Source organism: Rousettus aegyptiacus, unplaced genomic scaffold (genome assembly GCF_014176215.1).
Source record: "Rousettus aegyptiacus isolate mRouAeg1 unplaced genomic scaffold, mRouAeg1.p scaffold_m13_p_8, whole genome shotgun sequence".
Lineage (NCBI taxonomy): Eukaryota > Metazoa > Chordata > Mammalia > Chiroptera > Pteropodidae > Rousettus > Rousettus aegyptiacus.
The window spans coordinates 38703479-38721257 of NW_023416311.1; positions in this window are offsets into that span (position 1 = coordinate 38703479).

The following is a 17779-nucleotide window of genomic DNA, read 5'->3' on the forward strand; positions in this document are numbered from 1 at the left end:
GGCCAGTCTTTTTTCATAATATATTTACTTAGCCATCATGCTGCAACTGTTAATTAATTCAATATAATTTATTTTAGCCAAGAGTTTAAAAACTTTTTGTATAAAAAGTGTCATTGAGTCCTAAGGTGGCAGACTAAAACACCCATTCTGTTTTATTTGCATTCCTATTCTCTTTTGGTCTTTTGTCCATTTTTGGTTCCTAGTAAGAAATGTAATAGTAGAGTTAACATTGCATAGTTATACTCATAAAATGTCAAAATAGCCAGGTAATTTGTTCAAACTCTCCATTCAAATTTAAGTGTTATATCAGTTAAATTCACCAGTCCGGTAGTTTTGTGTTTGCAATTGGCAGTTTAGCAGATAAGCAGGAAATATTTAATAGTTTCCTGAGAAGAATTTAGGAGGAAAGAGGAAAACTGTTGGTGATGAGGAAATTCTTCTTTCTGCAATTGGTTGCTGTGAGGAACAGGGAACTGGTTTCAGAGTTTTGTGACTGTGGGTATATTAATCTTTGATACCTGCTTCATTAGTGTTTCTTCTCTACATGGAAAAAAAAAAGCTATGCATTGGTCTATTTTGGTGTTCATTCAGGATTACAAAAATATCTGATAATCATTTAGGAGAGCAAGTTGCTCTGAGATTGTGTTACTAATTGTGACTATTCTTTGCTTACATAAAAATAGAGCTCATTTTGTAATACACAAACAGCAATTGTATCTTCCTTCTCTAAATTTAAGATGAAAATTTGCCCTTCACACTCACTTGTGTATTTTCTGGTATGTTCTGATACCAGTTGAGAATTGCTTGGTTTTATGCTACTGTGAAAAATCTTAACAGTTTGATTTTTAGTGCTAGGGTATATGCACTTGTAGAAAGCTATGGAAAAGAACAAAGGGAGACTCTGTCTTACTATTGCAATTCCTGTCCTGGCTAGGATAATTTCAAATGCGTCTGCACAGTTGCACTGGCTCATGGCCTTTGGATACAGCTCTTTGACATTACTGTCGTCATGATGTGGCTACTTTGATATTTGTTCTTAAAGCTTCTCATTGATGCTCAGGCTGGGACCCAACCTCACTCCACCATATATCTGCACCTAACATTTGTCACCACCACCATTTCAGCCCTTCTGCTGGCAATCAAAATTTGTTGATCTTAAGTCCCATTCCTGTAGGATCCTCCATTCTTTTATGTGATAAAAGCTGTTAATGGGCTAATTTGATAGACTAATCTCTGATAATGTTATTTAAGTAAAAGTCTATTTTAGCCTAGTTAAAATGCATAGCACCTTTAGAAGGTCTTTAAGGAATGACAAAAAAATTAGAGATTTCTGACAGAAATATTTTTGTGAGTGAGGCTTTTTACAATTCTACAACTTTTGCCAGCTAAAGAGAGCAGCTCCCTAGAATGCTTAAATGTGCATTGACTTATGTGAGAATGAAACGGTCATTGTGCCATATGTGTACTCCCCTAGCACGTACACTCTTTGAATTTCTCTCACCTCTGCAGGGTGCATGAACATTAACACACTTGTGCACTTACAGAAAACATAGCAATGAAAAGATACGAATTCAAATTGTGCAACAAAAATGTATAGAAAATTTTATCTAGTTTTATTTGACATTTAAAAATTTAGTTTGTGATCGTTGCCAGATAGGAGGAGAGTTGTGGACGTTGAGTGAAAAAGGTGAAGAGATCAAGAAGTTCAAATTGATAGTTACAAAATCGTCATGGGATGTAAAATACAACATAGGAAATATAGTCAATAATGTTGTAATAACTATGTTGCCAGGTGGTTAATAGACTTATCAGAGGAATCACTCTGTAAATTATATAAATGTCTAATCATTAGGCTACATACCTGAAACTAATATAATATTGAACATCAATAGTAATTGAAAAATAAAAATGAAAAAAGTCCTAAAATCAAATTAAAAAATTAATTTGATATAATGTGATGATGCTCAAGCACTTTCAACAACTAAAATGTTTCACTGTTGAGGAATGTTTAAATATATTTTGTTATGCCCATCAACGAATGTTATATTATACAATATTTAAATAGTTGCAAAATAAGGTTAAGTGAAAAAAATTCTGTTATATATGTGTATATAAATGTGAGTGCGTGCATACATGTACACACACATACATATGTAAGGTTCGGCCGCTCAACAGAGTCTGACTCGTGATTAACAGGTGTCCTTTATTGAAAGGCAAGCCATCCCGGGCGAGGTTCTCTGGTCCCTAGGAAAGGGGCCAGAGAAGTCGTACCTGGGCGGGGTCAGGGCAGGGTTTTAAGGGTCGCGTCCAGGAAGGGGAAGATTCAAAAAAGGCAAAAGCATAGCATGCGGCTCTTTCATTGGTGCAGTGGTGTGTCACCACAGCGTGTAGTCCTGGCACCCGCGGATTGGTCCATGGGCATCAGGTGGCTAGCAGGCGGGAGCTAGGGGCAGTGACCTGCCCCTGAGGCCTTTTCCGGAAGTGCTGGCCTTACAATATATAATTGTAAAATCATACATATTTCAATAAAGACAGGAAGTCTATAAAATGATACTTGAGCAATGCATATGTGTCTGTAGATGCTTTTAATGTTCAGTTTCAGAGTTCTTTGAATTGTGGATACTGGATTATTTTTAAAGTATTTGATTGACATCCGTGATGATAATGAAATAAAACAATCTATATGTGCCCTGATAACATCAACCCTGGGTTTGCTGCCACATCAAGAGGCAGATAGGCCTCCAGTACTGCTTCTCCTCAACTACGGAGTGTACTATGACTACACGGCCCTGACAAGCAAGACCACTGTTTCTGTATCCTGATGGAGAAGGAAAAGAATGACCAGTGCCTTGTGAAGCAGGAAAACAAGTATTGATGCTGGAGCTTCATCTAGGGAATCTAGGGCATGCAAAGCAAAGCTACTCTTAGAGGAAGTGAGGATGCAAGAGGACATCTTGAAGGCTGCCCTAGCTTAGAAGATTGCATGCTCTGCTGTATTTGTACATGAAAGTCACTGCCTGTACTAATTCTGTTTCAGGAATTTCCTATGGCCATGTTTCCTAGGGGAAGGTAAAAGAGCCAAGAAGTTAGCCATATTAGCTGAATGGCTTGTAGGCTGTTGGCACAAGTACACTTTGTTGAGAATCATCCCTAAGTGACTGCTTAGGTCAAGATCTTTTGTGCAGGGGTGACTGCAGACTCTGGACTCTATGGCTATCCCAGTACCCACTAAGTCCAAGGAACTTTACTAGTGCCCTTCAACCTTTCTGTTAAGCTGGGTTAAGAGGGGCAAATAAGATTTTTTTACATTAAAGTAAGTGTGAGAATTCTGCTTTCATCTCTAATGGAACATCAGAGACTGGATTTGCCCATCCAACTTAAACAAACAAATCCTGAAAATAATTTAAATAATGGATTGCAGGGATAGGGCACAAAGCAGCACATGGTACCTTAAGAGAGGAGAAACAAACAAGATAAGTACTCGTGATTGTCCCATCTTACTGCCTGGAGAGAGTTTCCATACCACAGCACAAGAAGGGAGAAGATAGCTTGAGTCCAGTAGTCTCCCTGAGTTTGAGAGACAGACTTCAAAATTTTGTTAAGCCAAGGTGGCTGAAATTTTTAAGGCAGAATACTGATGAGGGGAGAACTGCACACAAAATGAGAGATGTACAGAAAGAACACTTTGGAGCTATGCTCAGGACTCTCAGGGCTTCAGATGATACTAATAAATGCATGCATCTGAGGAAACCATTTGAAGCCAAGGAAGAAACTAGTAGAAAGAGAAAACAGAACAATCCAGAAAACTCACACAAGGCCAGAAGAGTTTAGAGAAACTTTGTAATGGACATGGCATCAAAGTACTCAGAAGGCTGCTTGGTTGTGGAGCTAAGCTGATCCTAGAGTAAAAGCTATTCTGGTTACACTTAACAAAACTTGAAATAAAGCCTGGAAATGGTTAAACCGTATATCAGTAACTTAATTACTCGTCAGAACAAAGCTCAAGGGTGTTTAAAGGAATATAAAAATATACAACACTCATTAAGGTAAAACTTGCAAAGTTTGGCATTTCATCTAAAATTACTAGTCAAGCAAAGAAGCAAGAAAATGCAACCTATAATGATAAAAATTGATAGAGACAGAAATGCTACAGATGGTAGAATTTGTAGAGGAAGAAATTAAGAGTTTTTATATATAGATTCCATATATTCAAGAAGGTAGAGGAAAAAATGAACATATTAAGAAGGTATATAGAATGTATGGAAAAGGCCCTACTTAAACGTTTAGAGATAAAAAAAATATATAGTCTCTGAAATGAAAAGTACAGTTAATCAGATTGATAGTAGATTAACTGCAAATTAGACATCACAGAAAAGTGAACAAGAAGTCGTGATTATAGAAACTATCCAAACTGAAATATAGTTTTAAAAAGGACCAAAAAGCGAACCACATTAGCTCTGAGGTGACTTCAAGTGTCCTAATATGTGTGTAATAGGGAATGCCCAAAAGAGAGAAGGGAAGTGCAGTGATACTATTTGAAAAATTATGGCTCAAGAGAATGAGAAAACTGAGAAAAATATTTGCAACAGACAAATCTGATAAGGGACTGTTATTCAAACTATATAAAGACGTTTTAAAATTCAGCTCTAAGAAACATAAACAAAAAATGGGCAAAATATCTGAACAGATACCTCACTGAAGAAGATATGCAGATTGTGACTAAGCATATGAAAAGGTGTTCAACATCATGTCAGAGGGGAATTAATAATTAAAACAGCAATGAGATATCACTGTATACCGACTGGAAAAGCCAAGATCTAAAACACCGGCAACACCAAATGCTGGCAAGAATATACAATAATAAACTCTTATCCATTGCTGGTGGAAATGGAAATGGTATAGTTACTTTAAAAGACAGATTGGCAGTTTCTTACCAAACCACATATACTCTTAATATATGATCCAGGAGTGGCATTCCTATGTATTTGCCCAAATCAACTGAAAACTTGTTTCCACACAAAAAACTGCACATGGATTTTTATAGCAGCTTGACTTATAATTATCTCAAACTGGAAACATCCAAGATATCCTTCAGTAGGTGAATGGATAAGTAAACTGTGGCACATCTAGACAATGGAATATTATTCAGCACTAAAAACAAATGAACAATCAAGCTATGAGAAGACATGGAGGAAACTTAGATTTTTATTACAAAGTGAAAGAAGCTAATCTGAAAAGGCTAAGTACTGTATGATTCTAGCTCTATGATATTCTGTAATAGGCAAAATTATGGAGTCAGTAAATAGATTAGTGGTTGCCAGAGATTGTGGGGGAGGGTGGGATAAATAGGCAGAGCACACAGGATCTTTAGGGCAGTGAAACTTCCGTGTGGTACTACAATGGTAGATGCATGTTGTTATGTATTTATCAAAACTCATAGCACATATGAGATTGAACTCTAAACTGTGGACTTTGGATGAAAGCAATGTGTCAGTGTAGAGTCACTGATTGCAACAAATGTACCACTTTGGTATGGGATGTTGTGTGGGGACAGGGTTATGTGGAAAAATTCTGTGCTTTCCACTCAGTTTTGCTATGAACTTAAAACTTCTCCAAAAAATAAAGTTTATTAATTAAAAAAATAGTGGCCAGAATTTTTCTAAATTTGATAAAATTGATAAATTCAGACGTCCAAGAAATTCAACAAGGTCTTGATACAAAAAAAAAAAAAAAAAAAAAAAGTACCCGACCAAAACTGCACCATGAAAATCCCAATGAACTTTTTTATAACCAGCAATAGGGAGAAAATCTTAAAAGCACTTAAAAAAAAGATACGTTATGTAGAGGCACAAAGATAAGAATAAGAGCAGACTTTTTCTCAGCAGTAATGGAAGCCAGAAAAAAGTGGAGCAACATCTTCAAAGTATTGAAAGAAACAAAAACCTGTCAACCTAGAATTCTAAGCTCAGTGAAAGTATCTTTCAAAGAAAGATAAAATAAAGCCTCTTTGAGACATACAAAAGCTGAAAGAATTCATCACTGGCAGACTTGTACTCTAAGAAATGATAAAGGAAGTTCTTTGGAGAGAAGAAAAATGTTACCAGATACAAATCTAAGTATACACAAAGGAAAGAAGAACACTGGAAGTAATAAAATGGTATAAGAATCCTGTGTTTTTCTTTTATCTTAAAAATGTTTTAAAAATAGAATTGAGTATTTAAAACTAACAAGGATGAATTGTGGAGTTTATATGTAGAAGTGAAATGAATGACTACAACAGAACAAAGTCTGGGAGCGGGGAAATGTAAGTATACTGTGGTAAGGCTCTTTTAGTTTATATGAAGTAGGTTAATATTAATTGAAGATATACTATGGCAAGTTAAAGAGGTATTTTAAAATTCCCAGTGCAACCACTAGAAAACAAAAACAAACAAACATACAAAAACCACTCCACAAAGCTTGTTGATCAATAAAGGAGATAAATCGGAATCATAAAAATGCTTCATTCAAAAGAAGGTTGACAAGAAGAGCAAGAAAATAATTGGGGCAAATTGAAAATAACAAGCAAGATAGTAGAGTCAAACACAAGCATATCAGTAACTACATAATATGTATATAACCTAATGCTCCAATTAAAAGGCAGAGTCGTATGTTAGATTTGGAAAGCAAGTCCCCAATATAAACTGTCTACTAGGCACACATTTTAAGTATAAAGACACAAATAGATTAAAAGTAAAAATAAAAAAATGAAATAAGACATGTTAACATTAATCAACAGAAAGTGGTTTGGGTTTGGCTGAGATGTTAAATTGGACACAAAATGCATGAACTACAGGAATAAAACTAAATAGAACTTTTTCAAAATTAAAATGTTCTTTAAAAGACACTTCTACAGAAATGAAAAGGCAAGTCACTGAGAAAAATATTCTTACAATATGTATTTGACAAAGGTTTTATATTTATACTGCATAAGGAAGTCTTATAATTCAACATTAATAAGACAAACAACCCAATTTAAAAATGGCCAAAGATTTGAACAGACACTTTACTAAAGAAGATATATGGAAATTATATTTGCACTTTAAAGTTGCTCAATATCAATAGTCCTTTATGGAAATTTAAATTAAAACCACAAAGAACTACTCATATATTACCTCTAGAATCACTAATATTAAAACCGTAATTATTTCAAGAGCAGGCGAGGTTTTGGAAGAACTAGAACTCTCATAAAACTTGGTAGGAATGTAAAATGGTAAACCACTCTGGAAAAAAGTTTGCCAATTTTTTCAAAAGCAAAACATATACCTATCAAATGACCCAGACATTCTACTCCTAAGCATTTATCCAAGAGAAATGGAAGCGTTTTACTGCATAAAAACTTATATAACTGTTCATAGCACGTTTATTTGTAATTGCTAAAAACTGGAAACAACACAAATATCCATCAAGAGGTGAATGGATAAATGCTCTGTAGTATAGCCATATAATAGAAATCTTATCAATGGTAGAAAAGAGAATAAACTTTTAAAACACACAGCAACATGGATGAATCACAGCATAACAATACTGTGTGAAAGAAGCCAGATGCCTCTCTACAAAAATGAGTACATAGAGTATGATTCTATTTATATGCTATTTTAGAGAATGAAAAATTATATGACATAAAGCAGATCAATGGTTGCTTGGGGGAAAGGGTCACGGAAGTTTGGGAAAGATGAATAACAAAGAGGGGCAAAGAAATGGGGTGATATGTTCATCATCTTAAGTGTGGTGATGATCTCATGAATGTATACATATGTTAAAACTAATCAAATTGTAGTCTTCAAATATGTGTAGTTTCTTATATTTTTTTTTTTGTCAGTTTTACCTTAGTAAAGCTATACATTTTTCGAAGTTGCTAGATGAGATGTTTGTGGAATGGGGAGGGCCTCCCAGAATATGGTTACCTGAATACATAGTATAGTTCTCTGGAAGCTACTTCTGCACAGGGTCAGGGTTTCCAAGTTTAGAGCAAGGTGATACCTAGTGAGAGAGCTTCCTTTTAAGAAATGCTCAGAGTCTGTCTTGTTGGGACAGTCTTTTGTACTATTTAGTTTAATATACTTTACATCCCATTGCACTGCAATGTTGATCAATGGAAAGGAGAAAAGGGGAGTTTTTAGGTTAAACAGCAGCATAGTACAATACAGCTAGTAGACACTGGCTTTAATAGTCAATGGCCTTAGATCATAAACAGATAAAAATGTGTGGGAAGTGATCTGGGCTGAAAATCATTAAGAGTGGTTTTCTGGAGCTGCATATAAAAATTAACCTCATCTTTGAATATCTGAATATGTTCATATGCAGTTGCAATATATTGGTTGACATTAAGGTGAAGCAATGTACAAATATTTTGTATTTGAAATAGATTGATTTTATTTAAATGTTTCAACAGAAATTGAGTTTTAAATGTCAATGTAATAATATGTCAGCATAACCTGTATTAAAGTGTTCTAAGAAATATTATAATGTTCCTGTTAAATAACTTGAAAAAGATGCTGAGGGGAGAGGTACTTTTATTGCTTATTCAACTTTATTGGTAGAACCAAACTTAAGGAGAGACAACCTGAATTCAGCAAATCAGGCTTTTATAGTATTGTTTGTTCTGTTATTATCGTGTTGCATGTGTCTAGAGGCTTCAGAGTCCTACATTAACTTCTCCCTAAAGGAATTGGATAAAGGACCACTCAAAAAATGGTGGAAAAAAGACAAATGACAAATCATATAATAAAAATTACTGTAGTTATTGTTGCTATCAAAGCAAGAAAATAGAAGTTAATAAGTTTAGAACATTCTCCAAGGCTGTAGGAAATGTTTACAACTGCCTTAAATATACTATGTAAATAGAGAATATGGCATGGTTCAATTTGTTCTATGGCATTATAAAAATTACAAATTTTTACTTATCAGGAAAAGCCTACCATAATAGGAACCTTAAATATTTTAGACATGTTCTATCTTTGTACTATATGTTTCATGCTGTGAACTGTGGATTTATGGCAACTGAAAGCAGATGCTTTAGTATAAAATGCAATTCATTTGTATTGATTTCATTAATTTTGGTATGTGATGAAATATTTGTTTTTAATAGAGAAAAACAGATTGAGATTACTTGAGTAAGGCTCTTATTACTTGTAATTTTTTTTCGAACATTCTCTGTTAAATTTTATGGCATAGACCGAAAGTCCAGAAATCATTTATTAGTGATCCACATCCTCTGTGCACATCTATACAGTGATCTTATATAGTTGAGATCCACATTGTGGATGTCGAAAGATGCAATCAGAAATTATCATTATAAAAATTTTCCCCAATCGAAGTCAACTATATCTAACTCAGTGGAATTTTACCACGCAATTTGTAAAAAAATTTCTTCGTGATAGGAAATCTTTAAAATACATTAGTAGTTATGAAAATATATTAGAATAATGGTGAATTCATGGGAAAACTGACTATAACAAAATTACATTTTAAGGTACGAAATGTAATGTGTTCCATGGGATGAAACTCTCATCCTGCCCACATATTAGTCCAATATTGTCTCAGTATGTACGTGGGTACAGTATTAAATAGGCTAGCTTCAACACAACAAATTGTATTTGTGTCCTAATCATTTATCATTTCTTTGTATATCTTCAGAAATAATGGCTAATTGAACAATATATTCACATGGAATATTGCAGAAGATTTTAATGAGGCAGAAAAATGTCAGCATTTCAATGGGTGATAGGTATGACTCAGAGCAGTTGGAAGTTATGAATTGCCAATTAAGAAAATGTTGGTAATCTGAGTAATCTATATTGCTTGTCCAGGATTTATCTGAGTTTGACAGCCATAAATTTGGAAATAGAATAATGACCAGAGATTCCCATATGTTGTATAATATATTTGTATAAAAATTCCTATTACATGTCTTAAAGACTGGACTAACATAAAATGCACCAGTTAAAGGTGAATCTTTATAATTTTGTAATTTTAATTAGTAAAACTCATTATTTTGGTTTATTGACTTTTTTCCTCTCTGCACAATAAAAGGTAAAGAGGAAAATTAAAATTACTACTTAACCAGTTGATTTGATCAATGTAGACAGTTTAAATAGCTAATCCAAGTCTCAAAACATATTGTTTTCCTCCAAAGATTTGTATGGTTTGGACGACAAGTAGACTGTACAATTGTGAAATAGCTTATTAAATTTGTGTTGTTTGAACCTAATTTCACCGATTGACTACTTAAGAACTGATTATGTAGAGTCTACATGGAGAAAAAAATTGCTTACTGAAGAACTCAGAGAAAATTATGTAAAGAATTTTTTGACATGAAATTTTTTATAAAAATTTTTCCTCAGTGGAGAATAAGGGCCTCTAGAATCGTGCATGTGCAATTTTGCTTCTGTTGCAGTTAAAATCATGCATTTTTGACCATTTTAGTTTTGGATGATAACTCATTTGCTTTCTGTATAAAAGTTTGGCTTTAGTTTACCGGAAAGTATAGTTAGAAGGTATAGAAGACTATTTGGTGGAAAAGTACATTATAAAAGACAATTCTGATCAGCTAAATTACCCTGATTAAAATGCACAAAATCTGACATTAAAATTTTGTTCTCCACATGGAAATTATTTGTCCTTGGACCTTGATTCGCTTGTTACAAAAGAATATTATAAAAAAAAGATAATAATTACCTACGATGCTTTGTCGCAGTATCCATTTTTCTCACTGAGGGAATGGCCAGTGTCATCTGAGAACAAAAAACTCTTATTTACTAATGATGCCTGTATTTTTCCTTTTTGTAGTTTTTTTCCTCTTATATATGTGACATCTCATATTTTTTTATGCTTCTATGCTATTCTGCTGTGAGAAAGCATAGTAATTACATCTAATTAGAAAAGATTAAAATACTATGACTCACAGAAATAATGAAAGTTGATTATGTTTTATACGAGGCATAAATCCCAAACCTACATTTTACACTCAAAATTAGTTTACAACCTGATCAGCAACATAATAACAGTGTTGTGGATGTTCACCATGGTACTTATTTTGCTAAATGCACTCCCCACACTCCCTCAGTCTCAGCCTTGTCATGAAGGACCCATCTTCCTTTCAGCAAAAAACAAAAGGCCAGTTCGATTTTTTAAAACCTTAGTTTATAGTGTTTTGATTTTATTTATCTTAGTATGTTAAGTCCTAGTAACGTGAGAACTGGATGATATGTATAGTTATAAAAGAACTTACAAAAAATTCTTAGTTTCCCCCTTTTGACAAGCTCCAGGGCCAAAACACTATTTTCAGTTTTAAGATTTCCTAGGTTAAGAAAGATAAAATGCAGTCTAGAAGTGATCATTTTCTTTTAAACAATGAGGACTTCTTTTTCATCACGGTCTCAGTGTGAGTGTTCATTTCAGTTATAGTCCAGTGCACAAAGATCTCTCCTGAATGCACGCACTGTAGTCTAACATATGCACTTTTATAGTGGAGCGGAGGGAGACATTACCACAAATAGATTTGTGCCATAAACACATATGGGCATAAGGGATTGTCTAGGATGGAAAGGGAAAAAGAAGCCAACAAATAAACTTCAAAAGGATTGAGTTGCAATTCTAGAATGCAAGAAATTCTCATTTATCTACCCACCTGTATGACATAAAAATCATAACTTTCTGAAATATAATGTGTTAAAATGTTTTTTAAGTCCAATGATAAGATAATTTTGATAACACATGGGCATAGCATGAACATTGCCCCATTCATCTGAGTCAGATACCCTCTTGGGGAGATAAGCTGCTTTTACTCTACAGGTGGGTATATTTGAGCTGCAGCCATATTATGTGTACTAAATCTGTGGTCACAGTAACTGAGAATGAACAAGATTAGATGCAATGAAGTGTATTTATGTGATGAGACAATTTTTCTGTGATCTCTCCTCAGAGTACAATTAAGAAAAAAATGTTATTGAAACTTCTATTAACAACTTTGCAGGCAAAAATAAAATAAGAAGCATGGAAAAGAAATGTACCAAGTTACTTTAGGGGGAAAAAAAAAACAGTAAATATTACTCCGTTCTGAATTAAGAGGAGGAAAATATAGTGCCTTCTAGATACTGAGAGTATTTTTTAAAAGGAACAATTCTTTTATTGTAATATTTGTATGCTTACTTCTTTGATTGCTTCTTTTGCATGGTGGCATTTCATTGGAAACACGCATATTATAAAATGAGAGTGATATTTCAAAATGGATTCTGTGAAGGTTATAATATAGAAATAATATTCTATGTTGGAAACAAATGAATAAATATTTGCTCTCAAATACTATCTCATGTAAAATTAGAGTCAGAGTTCAAATCGTTTCTATGGCATGTATTTATTTACTTGGACCTCTCTCAATTTCCTTACTTTAATGTAAATTTTATGGTCGATCATTATAACCATACCTTCTCGAATATTCCTGATACCCTTGAACTTCTCTTGCTTAATCAGACTCATTTAGCAAAACTACAATCCAGGCAAAATCCAGCTCTCACCCTGCTCTGTACCTGCACCTGTATGGATGAATGTGACTAGAGAAAACACAAAACAAACAATGAAGCACAGCTGCTGTCCTCTCCAATGACCACGAACCTCAGATGCTCATGTCTGGTCCAGCACTTTCCCCACTGTCCTTCACAATTGTTATATCTTCTCCTCTCTTCTCAAATGTCCAAATTCTATCCTCCTTTCTAGATGATGTCCTTGCTTCCTATGTTTCTGAGAAAATTGAAATAATCAGGCGGTATCTCACAACCTACCAGCACCATGCACTGCCTTTTTTTCTTTTTATAAGATGAACTATCTGAGTTACTTTGTAAAGTATGTTCCTTAAAACTGTGCACAAAATCTATCCCAATTCACCTACTCAAGAACATTGTACCAATACTTGCCTTCTCCTATGTCATAAATTCTCCCCTCTCTATAAGAATACACTAATCCTATAATTTCACCAATATTTAAAAAATCTCCATTTCCCCCATCAGTTTACACCTCATTTCTTTGCTCCCTTTTGTAATAGGTTGTTTCTTAAACAGGCTGTCTGTACCTGTGGTCTACAATTCCACTGCTTCCTTTCACCCTTGAATCCATTCTAGTTGGACTCTTATCCCCACAACTCCATACAAAATTGCTTTTGAAAAGATCACCAGGGACCACACACTGAAAAGTTCAATAATTATTTCTCAGTCCTCTCTAACTTGACTTAGCAGCATTTGACAAAATGGATCTTTCCTCTTTGATATATTTTTCTTACTTAGTTCCAAGTGTAACACATAGTCTTGGTTTTGCTCCTATAACACTCTTTTTGTTAGTCTCCTTTAATGGTTATAATATGTATTTTTTTTTTTTTTTGCTTTTAAAAATATCTAATACTAGTATACTGAACTCATTTATTCTATTTTTTTGTTGGATTCTTTAAGGTTGTCTTTATGTAGTATCATGTTGTCTGCAAACAGTAAAGGTTTCACCCCTTATTTTCCAATTTGGATGCCTTTTATTTTTTGTGTTTGATTGCTCTGGCTAGGACTTCCAATAATATGTTGGATAAGAGTGGTGAGAGTAGGCATCCTTTCTTCTTCCTGATCTTGGAGGAAAAGCTCTAAGCTTTTCATCATTGAGTATGATGTTAGATGTCAGCTTGTCATATATAGACTTTATCATGTTGAGGTAAGTTTATTCTGGCTCCACTTTGCTGAGAGTTTGTATCATAAATGGATGTTGAGTTTTGTCAAATGGTTTTTCTGCATCTATTCAGATAATCATATGATTTTTCTCCTTTTTTTTTGATGTGATGAATCACATTAGCTGTTTTACAGATGTTGAACCACCCTTGCATCCCTGACCTAAATCCCACTTGATCATGGCATATAATTTTTTTAATGTATTGAATTTGGCTTGCCAGTATTTTGTTGAACATTTTTGTATATGTGTTCATTAGGAATATTGGCTTTTAATTCTTTCTTTTTTTTTTTTTGGTAGTAACTTTGGTTTTGGTATCAGGGTGATACTGGCCTTGTAGAATGAGTTTGGAAGCATTTGTTCCTATTCAATTTTTGGAATAATTTGAGAAGGATAGGTATTAATTCTTCTTTAAATGTTTGGGAGAATTTTCCTGTCAACACATCTGGTCCTGGGCTTTTCCTGGGCATTTTTGGATTCCCACTTCCGTTTCATTGCTAGTAAACAGTCTATTCAGATTCTCTGTTTCTTCCTGGTTTAATCTTGGAAGGTTGTATGTTTATAGACATTGATTCATTTCTTCTAGATTGTCCAAAATTAATATACAGAAATCTGTCATGTTTCTACATATTAATAACAAATTATCAGAAGAAATTAGGAGAAATTAGAAAAAAAGTTTCATTTACAATTACATCAAAAAGAATAAAATACCTAGGAATAAATTTAATGAAGTTGATGAAAGACCTCTGCTCTGAAAACTAGAAGACATTGAAGAAATTGAAAAGGACACAAATCAATGGAAGAATATATTGTGCTCATGGACTGGCAGGATTAATATTGAAATGACCATGATTCTCAAAGAAATCTACAGATTCAGTGCGATCTCTATCAAAATACCAATGGCATTTTTCTCAAAACTAGAACAAATATTTCTAAAATTTATATGTAATCGCAATGGACTATAAATAGCCAAAGCAGTCTTGAGAAAGAACAAAGTTGGAGGTTCTATGCTTCGTGCTTTCAAACTATACTACAAGCCTGAAATAATCAAAACAGTATGGTACTGGCACAAAAACATACATAAATCAATGGAACGAAATAGCCCAGAAATAAACTATTGCTTATATGGCCAACTTATTTATGACAAAGGAGGCAATATACACTAGAAAAATGACTATTTTAAATAAGTGCACTTGGGAAAACTGGCCACATGCAAAAAAGTGAACCTGGACTCCTCTCTCACTCTATATACAAAAACTCAAAATGAATTAAAAACATAAATGTAAGACCTGAAACCATAAAACTCCTAGAAGAGAACACAGGGAGTAAACTATTTGACATTAGTCTAATATCTTTAAGAACATGTCCTCTTGAGCAAGGGGAACAAAACCAAAAATAAATGGGACTTCATTAAACTAAAAAGTTCTGTACGAAAAGGAAATTAACAAAAAGACAAATGGGAGAACAGCTTTGCCAATGATACATTTATAAGCAGTTGATAACCAAAATATTTAAGGAACTCATACAACTCAATAACAAAAAAAACAATCTGATCAAAAAATAAGCAGAGTACATGAAAAGATGTTTCTCCAGAGGAGACATACAGATGGCTAATAGATGAATCAATGCTCAACATCCCTAATCATCATGCAAATCAAAACAATAATGAAATATCGCTTCATACCAGTCAGAATGGCTATTATTAAAAATTCAACAATATTTGTTGGTGATGATGTGGAGAAAAGTCATCATACACACTCCTGGTGGACTGTAAAATAGTGCAACCACTATGGAAAACAGTACAAACATTCCTCAAAAAACTGAAAATAGATCTACCATATGACTTAGCACTTAGACTTCTGGGTATTCATCCAGAGAAAATAAAAACACTAATTCGAAAAGATATGTGCACCCTTGTTTCATTGCTGCATTATTTTACAATAGCCAAGATATGGAAGCAACTTGGACGTCCATTGATAGATGAATGGATAAAGATATTATATATATATATATATATATAATATACACATATACGTATGTATATATAAAATATATATATGAATAATACTGAGAAATAAAGAATAAATTTTTATTTGTGACAACATGGATGGACCTAGAGCATATTAGGCTAAGTGGAATAAGTCAGAGAAGGACAAATATATTTCAATTATATATGGAATCTAAAAAAAAACAAAAACGAAAACATAGAAATGGAGATCAAACTGATAGCTGCTAGAAGGGAGGTGGGTGGCAGTATGGGTGAAAAGGTGAAGGGAAATATAGTCGATAATGTGTGATGTTTGCATGGTAGCAGATGATTACTAGACATTGTAAGGTATATGTGTCAAATCATTATACACCTGTAACTAATATATTGTATAGTAACTAAAACAGAATATCTAATACTAGCATAGAAAACTAGGGAAACTAACAAGGATAACTTATTCTGCAAGTTAATGGCAAGTTACAATCACTAGGTAGCAGTAAAATCCCCTAAACCATCCCAACAAAGTAAATCTGTGTTTGCTCTGGGCACCTTTCATCTGCTAAGCTCCCTTGCCTACTTTGAGCTTTAGTCCTTTTTTCTGCCCTATCTGTAAGAAGGCTGATGTGACCCAGAGAAAGGAGTGTAAATGTTAAATTACATAATATAATTAGATTTTGGTAGTGTGGTGTTTCTAGCATATTTGCACCACATCATGTTAATAGATCCCATGTTTTCCCTCTTGCTTTTCATTATATGTTTTAATTGATTAGATAAAGCATTGCTTTAACCATCTTTATTTGATCTGTGAACCTTTTTGTTTCATGATCTTTGGAATAGCTTCCTAGTGGTGTAGGTGGAGGCTATTACTACTTCATAGTGATTTCACCCTTGCCAAAAAAAAAAAAAAAAAAAAAAAAAGAAAAAAAGAACCAAACTTCTGTCCAATCTTTTATTATTGGAATGCTTTTGGGTGCAGTCCTTTATTCTGTGCTCTTATCTATAACTCATTCCCTTGATGATCTCATTTATTCTTATGACTCCAAAAACCACCTACATATGCTCATGTTTTCCAAATACATAGCTCTAGTTCAGATCTCTTTAATGAACTTTATACCTTTCTATTATACATCTCACTGTCTAGTAACTATCTCAAACTGTGGATGTCCAAAACTGAACTAATTATCCTCCAAATACTGTTTTGACCTACTCACGTTTCCATCTCAAACTTGATGACAACTCTGTCTTTTCAATTGCTTGTGCTTAAAACCTGAGTCACTGTTCCCCCATTTAACAGCTATTTATTAGGCACTTATCATGTGCCAGGAATTTTTTAGGTTAATTGCTCTCAAGGTGTGGTCCTTGGACCAGCAACATTAGTCTCATTTGGGAAACTGATAAATATGTAAATTCTCAGATCCTATAACATATTTTAGAATCAGAAAACTCTGATAGTAGAGATAGTTTAATATGTAGAGCATCATAATACCTATAAATAATGTTTCCTTATATTATTTTCTCATTCCATTGCATTAACCAGAAATTTCAACATTTATTAATATAATACTGGTGTTAGTGGCCATCTTCTTTGAAGTTAATTATTTGCTTAAGGATATTATTCATTTGTATGTTATTCAAGTACATACCCATTATTAGTTTACAGAGATATTTAAACTCAGAAATAAAGTTGATATTTTTGTCAATTATACTTCAAATTATAAGGCTTTATACTTGGGAGATATGAGGAAATTGCTATGTATGAATGTCTGTGTCCCTCCACTTATATGTTAAAATCTTACCTCCAAAGATGATAATATTAATAGGTGGGTCCTACATATCGGGACACAGAAATAGCCTCAACAAAAATAAGAGGGTTGAAATCATACCAACCATATTCTCCAATCATAATGCTTTGAAACTAGGGATCAACTACAAAAAGAAATCAGAAAGAACCACAAATACATGGCAATTAAACAACATGCTACTGAAGAATAACTGGGTCAGAGAAGAAATAAAAACAGAGATAAAGAGATACATAGAAACAAATGATAATTA